At 43.6% G+C, this 7,009-nt stretch overlaps 1 pseudogene; it reads left to right on the forward strand.

Annotated features, from left to right (window-relative positions):
• LOC123482092 lies at window positions 1-4,352 on the forward strand (annotated as a pseudogene).
• The last annotated feature ends 2,657 nt before the right edge of the window (window positions 4,353-7,009 follow it).

Raw genomic sequence — 7,009 nt, forward strand, 5'->3', positions numbered from 1 at the left:
CGGCGGATTAGGCCAGAGCCGATAAGAACAATGTTATCAAAGCGTTTGAAGGTAAATATAGCCGAGCCCATATAGATAACACATCCACGTCTTTTATCCATAGCCTACTGTTGGATCCTTTTCTCCTAACTGATGATTATTATCTGACTATAATTTTCTATACTAGATAAATATGTAGCACGCAGTTTAATTCCCCTTTAAACGTTTCCAGTAAATACAGGCAGCTGAACCCATGCATTTTATGGGCTCCAGTGCCGAGAAAGGCGGTGCTGGACTAATGGGACGTGTGTCCACTGTCCAAATTCTCACCTTGCACCGTGAGCTACTGGTCTCCCAGGTGAAGAGCACGCAGTGCATTCTGGATAACCTCATACAAAATGGCTTTCTGTGTATCGAGGATGCAGAAATCATCCAGCGCTCAGCCACCAAGACAGACCAGGTAATTTACTATAGGAGGGTTTCAAAGAGGAGACATGTCCATTTGGACCACATATCAAATTACAAAGTAGCCATCACAAAGACATGCTCTTGCCTACAAGGCCCTAACTCAAATTGACTAATTTATTTTAAGATGAGAAAATATAAAGACAATACTTTATTTTGCAATACAATGGCATTTGGTGTGCTGGCAGAATCCTGTTTGGCCACATTAATCAAAATGTGGAACGTGAGAGAGAGAAATGGTTAGCTGTCAAATTATTATTAAATATTAATCACTGTAAAGTAAATATGATTTACTTATGATTGACATTGCACAGGTGCGTAAAATCCTTGAATTGGTCCAAAGCAAAGGGGAGCAGGCATGTGAATACTTCCTATATATTCTCCACAAAGTTTATGATGCATACATAGACCTCCAACCATGGCTTAAAGAGATCAACTACCAGCCACCAGACTCCATACAGGACATACCAGTGAAGAACACAGACCCTAGTAAGTATGTCAGTAGACTGTATGGTGCTGCACTTCATATGTGTTATTGGAATTTTTATAAAATAAAATAAAATAAAAAATACAGTGCATTGAAAATGTAAGCTATTAGAGAATCACGAGGAAACTACTGTATATTTTGGCTGAATATCAGTGGTTGAGAATGAGACTGCAGTGTATTCTCACTACCCCCTCTCTTTTCAGTTAGTAGGTACTGTGAGAAGCTGAGGCACGAGCTGGGCCGAGACACACGCTTCATTGCCTCCTACGCCCAGCGAGAGGAGACTCTCCTGGAGGAGCTCTATACAGACACCCTGATGGAGCTCCTGAATGACCGCAATGAGAGCCTGGGCCACCTTGAGGGTCTGGCGCAGCTCCTGGGAGAGCAGGGTGTCTTTAACCCCCAGGCTGAGATGGTGCTCGTCACTGGGGACGCTGGGGTGGGCAAGTCCATCCTCCTCCAGAAGCTCCAGAGGCTGTGGTCCAAGAGGGAGCTGGAACAGACAGACGCCATGTTCTTCTTCAAGTTCCGCTGCAGGATGTTCAGCACATTCAAGGAGACAGATGAGATCTCACTCAGGACCTACTCTTCAAATATAACTGCTACCCCGACCAGGATGCGGATAACGAGGTGTTCAGATATATCCTCCGCTTCCCTGAAAAGGTTATCTTTACGTTTGACGGCTATGATGAGATCCAGGATGATCTGGACCTGGAGAACGTGCCTGAGGTGGTTTCTCCAGAGGAGAGGACTCACCCCCTTCTGGTGCTCATTAACCTGCTCTGTGGGAAGCTGCTTAAAGGTTCCCGGAAGGTCCCTACGGCTCGGACAGGCACAGAGGTCCAGAGCAGGGTGATCCGGAAGAGGGTGGCCCTGCGTGGGTTCTCTCCCGCCCACCTTCAGACCTACACCAACCTGCACTTCGAGGACCAGGAGCACCGGGACCTGGTCTCAGTCCAGCTGGACCTCAGCCCCCACCTCTGTGGCCTCTGCTCCATCCCCCTCTTCTGCTGGATCGTCTTCAAGAGCTTTAAACACCTGCGCTCAGTCTACGATGACTTTGAGCTGCCAGAGGTTTGCGTGACCCTCACTAACATATTCCTCCTGCTGTCTGAAGTCTTCTTCAGCCGGGGGGCCGCTCCCCCACCTGGCATCCTGAAGAGAAACACCAGGTGCCCCGCTGATACCTTCAGGGCAGGGCTGAAGCCGCTGACAGCCTTCTCTAAGCTGGCTCTGCTGGGCATGGAGAGGAGGCTTTGTGTTCAACCAGGAGGAGGTGGCCTCCTGTGGCCTGACTGAGGAGGACCTTCAGATGGGTTTCCTCCGACCAGTCAGCCACTACAATGCCTGTGGAAACCCTTCCACCTTTGAGTTCCTGCACCTCACCCTGCAATCCTTCTTGGCTGCATTCTCCCTGGTTCTGGACGAACAGGCCACCGTAGGCAACATCCTCAAGTTCTTTACCGAGTGCAGCAGGAGGGACAACACATCTTGTTTATCGTGTGTCGTCCCCTACATCTGTGGCTCCTCTAAACCCAGGGGAAAGGACCCGTTCAAGACCAATGAGCATCTCCAGTTCACCAACCTCTTCCTGTGTGGACTGCTGTCTAAGGCCAACGCCGGCCTGCTGGAGCACATGGTTCCTCCAGCGCTACTGAAGAGGAAGCGGGCGGTCCTCAAGTCCTACCTGTCCACCAGCGTGAGGTCCCACCTCCGTGGCCTGCCACTCCACAGCACAGAGCAGGAGGGCAGCAAGGTGCACGTCCTGCCCAACTTCCTGTGGATGCTGCGCTGCATCTTCGAGACAGGAAGTAAAGAGGTGGCCCAGCTGACTGCGAAGGGCATAACAGCTGACTACATCAAGCTGGGCTACTGTAATGTGTTCTCTGGCGACTGCAGCGCCCTCAACTTTGTGCTGCAGCACCGGCGGAAGAGGCTAGGGGTGGACATGGACAACAACAACATCAGTGACTATGGGGTCAAGCAGCTCAGGCCTTCATTCAGTAAGATGACCGTGGTGAGGTGAGGAATTAGGAATACATGCAGATGGAAACACTATGTACTTTATACCACTGTTTACATGAAAGGTACACTTGTTTACAAGTAACATCTGCAAATCATGTCTTTCTGCTATAAAAAAAATACTAGTATAACGAACTATAAAGTATAACTTTTCAGCCAAATTCGTTTTTTCCATTTCAGGTTGTGTGTCAATCAGATCTCAGACAGCAGCGTTGAGGTACTGGCTGAGGAGCTTATCAAACACAAAGTGGTGGAGGTTCTGGGGTGAGTCAGTTTCTATCAGGGTCAACTTGCCTGTCAAACTTCAGTACGGTATTGTGCTGAATGACAAAATTCATATGACGTGACTTGTATTTATTTTGTCTTGATTTTACAGACTTTACAATAATCACATCACGGACATCGGAGCAATGCTAATCGCTCATATCATTGAGGAATGTCCTAAGTTAAGAGTCGTCAAGTATGTAAATTAATATGTCCAAACAATGATATAATTACTTGTGTATAAATTTTAATGTTTATTTTTGGCACTTTGATTTGTTCAAAGGCTTGGCAACAACAAGTTCACCAGTGTGGGTGGCAGGTATCTAGCCAGTGCCATTCAGAAGAGCACATCTATCTTTGACGTGGGGTAAGTGCACTATTGCAATATTTTTTTATTCCATTTTAGATCAGAGTGCATGGGATGGATTGTTCCTGTTTTTCAGAATGTGGGGGAACACCATTGGTGATGAAGGCGCGAGAGCATTCGCAGAGGCCCTAAGGAATCACCCAAGTCTTACCAACCTCAGGTGCGATAGATGGCAAGATATGTCATTGTTATCGTTTCTCTGAATAAGTAATTGGCACTGATTGTGCCATGTCATTTCAGTTCTCCCACAACTGTGGTTGAGGTCAGAAATAAGGAAGTATAACCCATTGGTGTATCATTTTACTAACGCACATTCAGCTACAGTATGGGTTACTGAACTCCCTTACTCACAAACACTGAAACTACAGTATCTATTTTACAGTATATCACTCTGTCTCATAGTAATATCATTACTTAAAGTAATACAGTATACTTATGTATTACTACTAATAATTATATTTCTATGCTCTTCTCTCCCTTAGTCTCTCAGCCAATGGCATCACTTCAGAAGGTGGGAGGAGCTTGGCCGAAGCACTGAAAGACAACACAATGCTCAGAATCTTCTGGTAGGACAATCTTATTAATTAATCAAGTTTCTGGTGACAGTATGTGTATCTGTATATTTAATGTCTATTTGTGCCTTGAGTTAACACAGTTTATACGTGGTGTTTTGTTATAGGTTGGTGCAAAAGCGAATTGTCAGATGATGTAGCACCAGACTTGGCAGAACTGATCAGATCCAACACGGGTCTATCTCACCTCTGGTAAGGCAGGCCACAGTCTCAACACTCCCCCAACAACCAATAATAATGTTTAGCTTCAGAATGAACCAGAAAGTAAACAAAAGTTATTTCTGAATGTTACTAAAAGTTAGCCGGTTAACCTAGTGATCACTCTGTGCAGGTTAATCAAGAATCAGCTGACAGTGGATGGAATCAGAACGCTGTCAGAGGCTCTCTCCAAAAACACATCTCTCAAAGAGATCAGGTGAGTGTATGCAATGTCTTCGCTTAAGGCACATTACTCTATTTTTTTGTACCAGGTTTATAATAGTATTTGATATATTCCTGAGATACATTTTTATTTCAAAACATCTTTCACCATTTCCACTTTTTAATGGTTGTGGGTCTTTGAAAGCATTGCTGGTTCCTGATTATCATGTGCTCTGTCATCACTCACCCATAGTTTAAAAGGAAACTGTCTTTCTGAAGAGGAAGAGAAGCTGTTTGAGGCTGAGGGAAAGGCTACGCTTCAACTGAGGAAACACAACTGAGCTGGAGAGTGTGTCAGTGCGCGCGCGCGCGCGTGTGTGTGTGTGTAGATTGGTCACGTCTGTTAACGAAACGTAGAAATTCTTTGTGTGTTTTATGCATACTACATTTAGTAAATATTTGAACGGACTGTATTAGCTAGGTGAATCTGGCATATGGGTAAAAGCCTTGACCCATAAAAACACTTCCTGCAGTCATATATTTATCCATAATGAATCTCTTTTAATTCAGGGATTTGAAACCGGAGGTGCCTTTCTCAGAGAGGAAGTATTCAATGTAACTATTTTACTAGCTCTACTTTAGTTTTTGAAACAAATTAACTTATACAGTAAGGGCAAACTGTCCCTTGTTGAAGCACTTTCAGTTAACCATGGAACATCTTATCATTATGCAAAGCAAATCCATTGTTTTAATCAAAACCACTTTTGTTGGCCAAATGAAATAAAATAATTACTTTACTGGTGCTGAATTGCAGTATTGAATTTCTCCTGCACCACAACAACACAGCACTGTGTAAATAAACAGAATGTATGTGGTGCCTGCAATTAACTGGAGACTAGGCCACTGCTCTCAAACCTCCCTTATCATTAGCCTAACTCTCACCCCTCTGATTTTTCTGCCTCATTCCCATTCCCCTTATTCTTGTATACTGGCCAGAACTGGAACTGTATGACACGTACTGACAGCCATGTTATGGTCAGTTTGTGGTCATGCAGTTTGTGGTCATGGTGACTAATGAATATAGGTTAGCAGGTGGTGATAGGAACAAACAAATAGCAGAAGACAAGACATTCCACAACTTCCACATAACTTTCTCGATGACTGAAACACTCATCCACCAAGGCACACTGTAACTCACACTAATACAATTAAAAGAATGTGCTCCAAAAGTTTTGCTCTTTTAATTTCATATTCTGTACATATTTTTACATAAATGGAATGTTATAACATACTGTATGTCTAAATAGTTTCTAAAATAAAATTTCTAGGCATGTACTGTCGGCCTGTCTCTGAAGTATCTTGGGGGTTTAACCCAAATAAAAATAGTTTCCTTCACCTCTCAACTATTACTTGAAGCCCTACTACACCTCCACCTTCATTCAAGCAAGCTCATCCCCAACTAATAATAATAATCTACAGTATGTTTGCTGTCATGGTATATTCTAGTATCATGAATGGAACATCAAGTATAGCTCTCTACCTGATGACATGGGTGTGTTCTCTAACACATCCCACATTCCTATATGTTGACTGTTTTAAACACTGCATCAAGTCAATCCATATGGAGCTTTTTTCAACATGGTAGATTTGGATAGACATCGATCCAATTGGATTGTTATGGACTCAGATCTGGCAACTGTAGCATAAGCAGCAAAACCAAAACATTTACACATAGAATGACCCTAAAAACCCCCTCCCTTCCCACTAGCCTGACATCCAAACTGAAGTCTCTACAGTGAAACATAGCGAAATCAGTTTAGGTGCTAGGCTCTCTCCCCACTCGCCCACCAAAGAAACCCAAACATCCAAAATAAAAGACTAACAAAACTGAAATGGGGGGAGAATGTGCTTTAAAACTGATTCTAGCTACAGTGGCTCATATAAGGCTGTTCTGGTAGGCTAGCTAGGGAGGGTCCTCTGTGCTACACACATACCCATGACAATACGGGCATATTGTACACATACAGTAGCCATTAGACAATCGTGAGCCATTAGACAACATTTCAAAATCACATTGCTTACAGTACAGTAGCCATGGGACAAAACATGAGGTTAGACCAGATATTATAGTTTCTCCCTCACTGACGTGCAATGAGGAGAAAATCCCATGGATTTAGATAAAACTTTATTAGCTATAGTACATGATGACAAATGGGGAAACAGTCCATTTGGGTGGGGGCTTTTTATTGTCCAATTCCAAAGTGCTTTATGCCTCACTTTACTTCTTGAAAAATAAGTTGTTAGCAGCACATTGTAGAGCCATGACGATGGCACTTTTGGAGAAACCACAGTTTATAGGGTGTAGCTGACCCAGTAGCCATGGTAACACTATCTTTAGTACATCCAAACCATAATACCCAGATCCCTTATAAATGCTCTTTGTTATTTTGTCTGACTGGTTGTTACTAGTTTGAATTGGGCAACCAATATAAA

The sequence above is a fragment of the Coregonus clupeaformis genome, chromosome 28 (genome assembly GCF_020615455.1).
Source record: "Coregonus clupeaformis isolate EN_2021a chromosome 28, ASM2061545v1, whole genome shotgun sequence".
Taxonomy (NCBI): Eukaryota; Metazoa; Chordata; class Actinopteri; order Salmoniformes; family Salmonidae; genus Coregonus; species Coregonus clupeaformis.